This window comes from Lissotriton helveticus, chromosome 5_1 (assembly GCF_964261635.1).
Source record: "Lissotriton helveticus chromosome 5_1, aLisHel1.1, whole genome shotgun sequence".
In the NCBI taxonomy this organism is placed as follows: domain Eukaryota; kingdom Metazoa; phylum Chordata; class Amphibia; order Caudata; family Salamandridae; genus Lissotriton; species Lissotriton helveticus.
Window position 1 is genome coordinate 1,152,040,093 of NC_136065.1, and position 9,977 is coordinate 1,152,050,069.

Below are 9,977 nucleotides of genomic sequence, written 5' to 3' on the forward strand. Positions count from 1 at the left end.
CATTGTATGACAGTGTTCTTCTTCTTCACTGGCTCTTGCGTGTTGTTTCAACTTGGCGCTAGCTGTTGCTGTTTATTGATGTGAGATTTTCTTTATTGTTGAGAACTGAAGTTAGTTAATGCTATTAATAGAGTCTTGTCCTTCCTTTGTCCGTCAGTGAAATAGCGGTGGATGGATAATTGTACGTTGTTTGCATATTGTAGCATTTTTTTCACGGCCTTCTCTTCTGCATGAATCGAATCCTTTTCTTGCAAAGAATGCTAACGTTACTTTGTTCTTCTTACCTCAGCCAGGGCCGGCTCTAGGGGGCATGTGCAAGCTGTGCAACTGCACAGGGGCACCAAACTTCAGGGGCCACCGCACCAATAGATATCCTTAATTTAATAATACTCTAAGGATGGATACATATTTGCGTTGCGGCCCCTGGCATGGATTTGTTGCCTCCGGCTCTGTTCCACTGTAGCAGTGTGATTTGCAATGATGTCTATGTTTCACAGCACTCAATGTTTTTCTCTTTGTTTATTATTTTAATTTTTACATGAACCACAGAACCCAGGGGCAAGCAGAATACAGGGACCGAGTCGGCGGGTGAACCACCAGTTACACAGAGCTCCTCTACTGAGGATCCTGCTGCTGTCCCCAGTAAGTCCAACAGTGCTTGTTTTTTCCTCTGTAATGTGTCTGCAGTGCTTTGTCAATTGACAGCAACCAAGTATGCATCCAGAATGATGTTTGTCTAGTATTTTTGTAAACGTTAGTATACCACTACTAGTCTTGTGGGTATTCTTCTATCTCCTATGGAGTTATATACATATTACACAACTATGTAACTATGCACACGAAAATTGGATGTTGTTGGTACTGATAGGCAGGTTGGACCTTACTTACACCTCAGTCACAGAACTCTGAGGAACGCACAATTCACTGAACGTCAGCCTATATGGCCTGAGTCATTGGTCTATTGTTCAAATCACACTCCTGAACCCCAATACCAAGATGCCGAATGCTTTTAGGACACAAACCGTTACCTAAGAAACCCCCTTTTGCTCACTCACTCGTGTGAGTCTCTAAGACAACAGACACTGAAAATAAACTTCAGAGTCAAAGTGGTCATTCAAAAGCTTTATTTTGTTAGAAGTAAGTAAGTAACATCAATGTTTTTAAGTTGTTCCGTCCAATACGTTGAAGGGCCCACCAGAAAAAATCCAGAGTTAAAACAGGCATAATAAAGTAATCAACATTTGTACAGCTACTAGTGCACAATAGGGAAATGTGGCAACTATCGGAGACCTCTCACCAACGTATACTGGTCAGATATTCCTCTTTTTTTGTAAGCTATGGAAATGTCCGCTTCGTAGAAGGCAATCTTCTCACCTGCCGAAAAATAATGACAAAAGTGGTGCACGTTAGACAGTATTAAATACATTTATGCCAGTTTTATGCAGCCATGCTAAAAAGAAGTTGTAACCTGTAAGCAAACTCTATTCCACAATCCACATAGAAAACTTAAATACGGGCCCTTTTACTTTCCCACCTCTTCAGGTGTATGCATTGAACAATGATGTGTTGCCCCAGAGCATCTTCTCGTACTGCGCAACAAGCTGCGAGTTAACATGCGCAAAACTGGATACATTGATGTACAAAGGTTACATAGTTCACTTCCAATTTCCAAGGACTAGAGTAGCAGGACAGATGAGATGAGCTTGGGTACCATACCATAACAATGAATGCTAATATGTGTAGTGACTCTGCTGTACTATGCAATGTGGACTCATACTGATTACGTACGTTGTACTTAACTGTTTTGAAGAACTCCATTCTTGGTGAACAAGTACAAAGGGGGCTGTGCATCCATCTAAAAAGGTGTACTTATTTTTATAGGTGCAGAACCCTTACCATCGACCAGTGCCGACGGGGACAGCGGCGCAGCTTCAGCGATCCCGGCGGGGACAGGAGGAACAGAGGCACCTACACCAGCAGCAGTGGGGGGGAGCCAACAGCGGCGGGCGATGGTAAGTTACATTCAATAGTGATCTGCATTACTTGGTGGGAGGGGAAAACTTTCTCACTGTACTCTACTGGAAAATATATGATGTTACCTTTACTTGTCATTAGCATGCTAAGCATTACCACTACAGTAATGCAAGTGGCTGATAGCAGTCGGATGCATGGGTTGTTGTTAAAGCATGTAAAGGGGAAAACACAGCTGCCAGCGTGGTTGGGAGACACACCCAATACCGGTGGTTAGTGGATAGTCTCAGCAGCAGCGGTGTTTTGGGCAAACCCAAAGGCAAGGGAAGGAGGGGACGACTGGGTGCATGGGTCGTTGCTGGTGAAACACAAACCAAATAAGGTTTGTTGCGCGGTATAAAGTATTATAGTCTTTACTAGACATGTGCTACTAGCTGCCCCCTGTTAATTAATGTTACTTTGAGAGTGTTCCCGCCTTCCCGGAATCAGAGTATATAATACAAAAGGAGATATGAAAAAGACAGGTGTTCGTTCTAATGTGTGTGACCGTTGAAGTACACCCATGCTAATAGGGCAGGCATAATGCCGTGCCAAAAAGTCCAAAAAATTAATAGAGGCTGTAGAATGTTCAAGATAGACGCAACACAATTTCTGGTACTCAGCTTGCTTGCTAGTGCTACTGTGCCGCCCACTATGTGTTGAATCAATGTTGTGTTCTTGATTTGCGGGGAGTTTGGATTACAACAATTCTGTTTCTTTCTTTATAGTTACTCCTTCCCAAAAACCAACAAGGAAGGAGTTGGCAGTCCGGGCCCGGCAGCGGAAACTGCAGGCAATTGTAGAGGCCTACCGCCGGCTGGTGGATCAGGCCGAGGAGGAGGAGGAGGAGGCGGCGGCAGCAGCTGCTGCCTCTTCCAATGCCCCGGGCCCCAAGCCTGCAGGACTACGTCGCCGTGGTCAGGCAGCCGCCCGCCGCCGCATTGTTACATCTTCGGCGGCCCCCCCACAACAACAACAACATGCATGCAAGTGTAGGTGCCGTGATTTCAAAGCAAAGATTCTCCGCCGGGTAGCGAAGTTGGAGGAGGAGCGGAAGAAGCTGGAGGACGGTCTAGAGGAGCGTGTGAAGATACTGGTGGACAAACACCTGAAAGCCCGCCGGCTTTGAAATGGACCCTGTTTTTTGCCCCTTTTTTAATCCTTTTGTTGGTGGGTGGGATGTGGGAGTTGGGGTGTACATTTGGGTTGAAATTTGGTTGGGGTTAGGGGAGGGTAGGGACAGCTCTGGGTCAGGGGGTTACATTTGTTATATATTTTATTTTTCTATTATCATTATGAAAATATAAAAATAAAACAAAGATATTTTCACAAGAAAACATTTGAAGTTCATTTGTGTTTGTTGGGGGGGTGGAGGGGGGACTGTTTCACCAAATAATGTACGTTGTGCAACATGAACATGAACTACGAACGATAAATTAAGTACTGACTGCACCTGTAGTAGTAGGGTCACAAGTGCATAAATAATTTATATTATTAAATAACATGGGAAAATTGCCCATCACGTGAGTCTGAAGTTACTACTAGTATACTTTAATTCCATGCACATTTGCTCAGAGTCGGCTAAACAATCCTATGCAATGCATTGCATCATTCCTTTAATATACCTGTCCTAGTTGTCAGGGAAGAGGAGCTCGTCCTCAAACTCTGTGCGTTCAGACAGAAGTAGGTCATGTAACCCAGTAGTGAGGACGTCTTCTTCACACTCGCTTTCTTCATCCGGCGGTGATTCACGTACTTGATAGTCTGGTGGTATGAAGCGTTGATTCATTTTTATCATTGTCAGCCGCTCCACGCTTTCGGGGGAGAGACTAGTCCTTTTCGATGTGACAATGGCACCAGCAGCACTGAAAACCCGCTCAGAGGAGACACTGGCTACAGGACAAGCCAGATACTTTATCGCCAGCCTGCTCAGCACTGGCCACTGTCTCCTTCTTTCATACCAATAGACCAATGGGCTTTGCTCCATGAACACCTCTGTTGTGTCATCCAGATAGGCCTGAACCATCCGCTCAATGTTCATTGGTGCTCGGCTTTGCTGGTCCTCTTTTCCCTTTGCAACAGCAACGGACTTACCCATCCCTTTCTGTAGAAAAAAAGCAGTTATGCTTTTGGTTGGGTCTGCTGAATCAGATAGTGTAGGTGCTGCTTTTGGTACTGTTGGTGCCTGCTGGAAAGCAGACGCACTGCTCTCACGCTGTGAAGAACTTGCGTCAGGAGTACTTGGACTGGCCTGGGCTGGCAGTGGCAGGCCTTTAAGTAACAGCCGTTCAGTTTCTAACTCATTAGCTTCCGCAGCTATGGAAGTTTTGTACTTGTCAACATCCTCATCTGAAAATGGAATTACTTCGTTACTGCTGACAAATAATTTGTACCGTGGATCCAAGATTGTTGCAGTTATGTAATGTTCACCTGACACAATATTGTTGAGCCTTACATTTTCACACAAGCGGTTGACTAAGCCCTTGGCTAAGGTATATGCATCAACTTTTTGTTCGTCACCTTCGTATGTTTCACAGACCTCCTTCACCTGTTGCTCAAGCATGTACAACAATGGGATGGCTTGGCCCATAGTACAGTCCTCCCTGCTAACTGCACGTGTGAAGACCTCAAAGGGTTGTAGCATCTCTGTGATGCATTTAATGAGGTCCCACTGCCACATATCAATGGTCAGGGCTTTAAGATTAACAGTAGGATCCCCTAATCTTCTTGACATGACATAAGCATTCAGTGGGATGTACTGCTCAAAGAGACGCTCAAGCATGAAATAAGTTGAGTTCCAACGTGTTGGGACCTCCTGGATCAGTGCTTTGACTGGCAACCTATGCTCTTGCTGAATGACCCGTAGCAGCTTCCGTCCTTTGAAAGAATGGTTAAAGTGCGTGCATATTCTTCTGCAGATGGCCATTATGTTGCTGACTTTGGCTTCATTTTTCAGAAAGTCTTGCACAACTAAGTTTATGCAGTGTGCCAAACAGGGTACCCTGAAATAATGTCCTTCTCTCATTGCCTTCACTACATTACTGCCATTGTCGGTGGAAACAAAACCAATCTTAAGGCCTCTTGGTTTCAGCCATTCAAAGACCTTGTCGTTAAAGTCAGACAAAATGTTTTCAGCAGTATGACTTTTGTCCATACCAAACATGGCTATAGTTGCATGTCTGCGCGTATCATTAAAAATTCCAGCAACGTCACGGAGGCCTGAAGTTAACTTGTCTTTAACACCTGCAAAAGAGATCCAGTGTGCGGTGATGCACATGAAATCTGTAGCATCGCAACTGCTCCACATGTCTGTTGTCAGGTGGATACAATGGACAACACTCTGTTGTAAGGCTTTCCCAATCAATTCCAGCACATCGTGGTGTAGTGCTGGAACAGCCACTCGGGCAAAATAGTAGCGACTGGGAACGTTCCATTTTGGGCAGAGGGTTGCCACTAATTCCAGAAATCCAACAGCCTCAACAAATGAAAATGGGAGAAGGTCCAGTGCTAACATTTTCGCAAGTTTGGCATTGTATAAACGTGCTACTGGGTGGTTCCGCTCGTACTTTCCCTCCTGCCTTAACATGCTAGGAATGGTAAGCTGCTTTGCATGTCTTTGAGTTGTGCTAGACGGACCACCTTGCATCGCAGACTTTGCACTCCTTGGTGTTTCCAGCTGACTCTGGTGCCACTGAGAAGTTGCAGATGCGGAGGATGTGGACTTTACCACTCCAGTGCTGGCGACAGGGGTCGATTGTGTACCACTCCTAGATAGAAGGTCATCGTCTCCCTCTTCTTCTACCTCCTGGTCAACCATGAGTGGACCTTGTACCACTGTATCCCCACCAACACGAGTGCTAACATTTTTTAAGCTTGCAAGGTGGTTCTCCCACCTGATCACATGTGTTTTTTTCAAATGGGTCGTTTGGCCTCCAGTCCCATAGTTTGTACCAAGCTTACCACGACTAACATTGGCATGACAAATGGTGCATACAGCAATGTTCTCCTGAACTGGGTGAACCGTAAAGAAGTCCCACACTGGGGAGGTAAACTTTTGTCTCCTGCCATAGGAAGAGGAGGACCCACTGCCAATGCCGGATGGACTGGAGGATTGTGGAATTTCACTATGGGACAGCTCAGTCCTAATACTGCCACTACCTCCTTCTGTTGAAGTGGCGCTTCTGCTGGATGTCGGATGCTGCCGGGCCTTCGCTGTTGACAAAATTGGAGCTGGTGTTACTGTGGGTGTTGAGTGTGTAGGAGTTATGCGTGGTACCTGCTCATCAGTCATTGCAGCATTTCTGGATAGGGTGAAAATGTTGGTCTCTACATCCTCTGCACCAGGAATAACGCTTGTGATGATGACAGTGTCAGACCCGTCTTTATCACCAGCAGTATCCTGCTCACCTACATCGACCTCCATAAGTTCAAGCCTGCCTGGAAACTTCCTTTTTCCTAGCATGGTCTTCTTGGGATGTCTCTCCTTTGAATGCGCAGATAGTTGTGGCTGCCAATCCGTATCAAGGTCATCGGAAGGGATGCTTTGCGAAGAACTCGATGCACTAACCCTCCTTTCCCTTGGTGAATTCAAAGGAAATAGATCACCTACAGAAGTGGCTTCCTCTTCTTCTTGCTCGGAAGGAGGCTCTACTTCCTGAACTGCCCCGACTTCGGGAGGAACAACTACTACTATTTGGTGCGGAGATGGTGGTTGTTGTTCTTGAGGAAGTACTATTGCGGGCTGGGGTTTTTCAACAACAACTGTTGCGGGCGGTGGTTGTGGTTGTTCAACAACTGTTGCGGGAAGTGGTTGTGGTTGTGGGTGAACAACTCCTATTGCGGGCGGTGGTTGTGGTTGTTGAACATCTACTGCTGGCGGTGGTTGTTGAGCACTTCCATCTTGCGTGGATTGTGTACTACTTTGAGACAGCGATAAGTTTAGTTCTGGCTCAGTATCACTGCTCGCAAGCAGAAGGCTGGCTACCTCTTCGACCCTCATCATGTGCTTGGCCCTGGGATGCTGGCTTGCCCCCACTAATGCAGATGTGCTGGTCCCAGCTTGCACCCCAGACCCCGCTGCTGCAGGCGTACCTTTTGGGGTGCCAAAAAAGGTTTTGGGGTCCATACCAGACTTAAGTGACACTTCCTTCTGCTGTTCCTTCTTCGCAGCAACTTTCTTTGTGGTGGAGGACCTGGTAGCTTTCTTAGGGCCCATCTTCTTCTGATGTCAGTCAGCTCACAGCAGCACAAATTGCAGAGATGTCTGGTCAGATGAGTCACACACCACACGTGGCGTACAACTGAAGGACGTCCGTCTGGCAGTAGAACGAGCGATGGATGAAAAAACAACCAGCACCTCCTCAGTCTTTTTTGTGCACCTACAAGTAAAGAAGGCAGAACAACATCAGTCAAACAAGCAGTAAGGCAACATGAACAATTGAAAGACACACAGGTCAATGTATAAAAGACAAAACAGAAGACTAATAATACCAGTCCAGCAGCACCACAGCTCAAAGGCCACATGAAGTCCAGAAAGAACCAATAAAGTCAAGCAGGCCTATAGATACCAATATGGACAGAAAAACGAGGATGCCTGCTGCACATGACAGGTTAATGTGCAAGGAATAAATAGCCCATGGCTAAGACAGAGGTTGTAAACCTAACACCGCAAAAACACATACAAAGAAACCCCTGCCCAGGCTCCCAAAACAACAACCAAATGACAAATTCTGTTTTTTTGGGTGCAACATTTTTGAGAAACTTTTATGCAACTCGGGACATATTGTCCGCGAGAATGCTAAATCGGCATGTTCGGCAGCGCGAACGGAATAAAAAGTCGTGTTCGCGTTCCCGAGCAAGTACATTGAGTGCGCGAACAAGACAAAAAATGTAAGTTCACGTGCTCACACTGTGCGAAGTTACCAAAACTACCCAAGCTGTATTCCTAGGGTTACCTAATGGCAGAAATTGACAGAGTATTTAAAGTTTAAACACACCCAAAACCAGAAATACCCCACACATAAAAATAAGATTTTCTATATCAATCCAAGACATCCATGATTTTCACATTAAGGGTACACCACAAAAACAGTTGATTAACTTTCATGACCCTACTATGAGTAGTACCTATGGCCTACTGCCAGAGTAGGCCACAAGGGTGGAGGCCTATGCCTATGGCAAAAGCACAAAGGAAGGACACACAAAATGGCCGCCGACATAGGGCCTGGCCACCAACAACAACATGGCAAAATCACAAAGGATGTATACACAAAATGGCCTCCACCACATGGCCTGGCCACCAACAACAACATGGCAAAATAAATCACAAAGGAAGCATACACAAAAAGATCACCACCATAGGGCCTGGCCACCAACAACAACATGGACAACTTTACAAAATGGCCTCCACCACATGGCCTGGCCACCAACAACAACATGGCAAAATAAATCACAAAGGAAGCATACACAAAATGGCCGCCACCACATGGCCTGGCCACCAACAACAACATGGCAAAATCACAAAGGATGTATACACAAAATGGCCTCCACCACATGGCCTGGCCACCAACAACAACATGGCAAAATCACAAAGGATGTATACACAAAATGGCCTCCACCACATGGCCTGGCCACCAACAACAACATGGCAAAATAAATCACAAAGGAAGCATACACAAAAAGATCACCACCATAGGGCCTGGCCACCAACAACAACATGGACAACTTTACAAAATGGCCTCCACCACATGGCCTGGCCACCAACAACAACATGGCAAAATAAATCACAAAGGAAGCATACACAAAATGGCCGCCACCACATGGCCTGGCCACCAACAACAACATGGCAAAATCACAAAGGATGTATACACAAAATGGCCTCCACCACATGGCCTGGCCACCAACAACAACATGGCAAAATAAATCACAAAGGAAGCATACACAAAAAGATCACCACCATAGGGCCTGGCCACCAACAACAACATGGACAACTTTACAAAATGGCCTCCACCACATGGCCTGGCCACCAACAACAACATGGCAAAATAAATCACAAAGGAAGCATACACAAAATGGCCGCCACCACATGGCCTGGCCACCAACAACAACATGACAAGAAAGAGAAGACAGACAATAATGCCTATGGCAAAGGGACAATGCTTTGCTTCAGAAAATGGACACACCACACCACCGCCCAAATTGGTCACCCCACCCCAAAAAAAAAAAAAAAATTACATAGAGGACAGAAAATGGAAGTGGTCCATGCTCCAAAAAGAGAAAACTACTACCAAAATGACAACATAACATAAATGAGGACTTTTTAGGTGCACAAGAAAGACCTGCAACATTTTTGAGAAACTTTTATGCAACTCGGGACATATTGTCCGCGAGAATGCTAAATCGGCATGTTCGGCAGCGCGAACGGAATAAAAAGTCGTGTTCGCGTTCCCGAGCAAGTACATTGAGTGCGCGAACAAGACAAAAAATGTAAGTTCACGTGCTCACACTGTGCGAAGTTACCAAAACTACCCAAGCTGTATTCCTAGGGTTACCTAATGGCAGAAATTGACAGAGTATTTAAAGTTTAAACACACCCAAAACCAGAAATACCCCACACATAAAAATAAGATTTTCTATATCAATCCAAGCCATCCATGATTTTCACATTAAGGGTACACCACAAAAACAGTTGATTAACTTTCATGACCCTATGAGTAGTACCTATGGCCTACTGCCAGAGTAGGCCACAAGGTTGGAGGCCTATGGCAAGAGCAAAGTGGCTGGAAACATTAAATGGCCGCCAACACATGGCCAGGCCAACCACAGAAAGTTAATACAATGAACTCATGCATGCCTACACACTAACTACATGGGGTACTAGGGTCAGATATTGGCTTAAAAATTAGAAACATTTTAAATTCCACAAAATGCAATGTTAGAAAAAAATTACAATTTGGGACCTCATGAAA

At 45.4% G+C, this 9,977-nt stretch overlaps 1 long non-coding RNA gene across 1 annotated transcript; it reads left to right on the forward strand.

Moving 5' to 3' along the window:
* The first annotated feature begins 557 nt into the window (after positions 1-557).
* On the forward strand, positions 558-3,139 carry LOC144753522 (uncharacterized). The gene is made up of 3 exons (XR_013594399.1): positions 558-642; positions 1,882-2,012; positions 2,739-3,139. It is a non-coding gene; the product is annotated as an uncharacterized LOC144753522 (long non-coding RNA).
* The last annotated feature ends 6,838 nt before the right edge of the window (positions 3,140-9,977 follow it).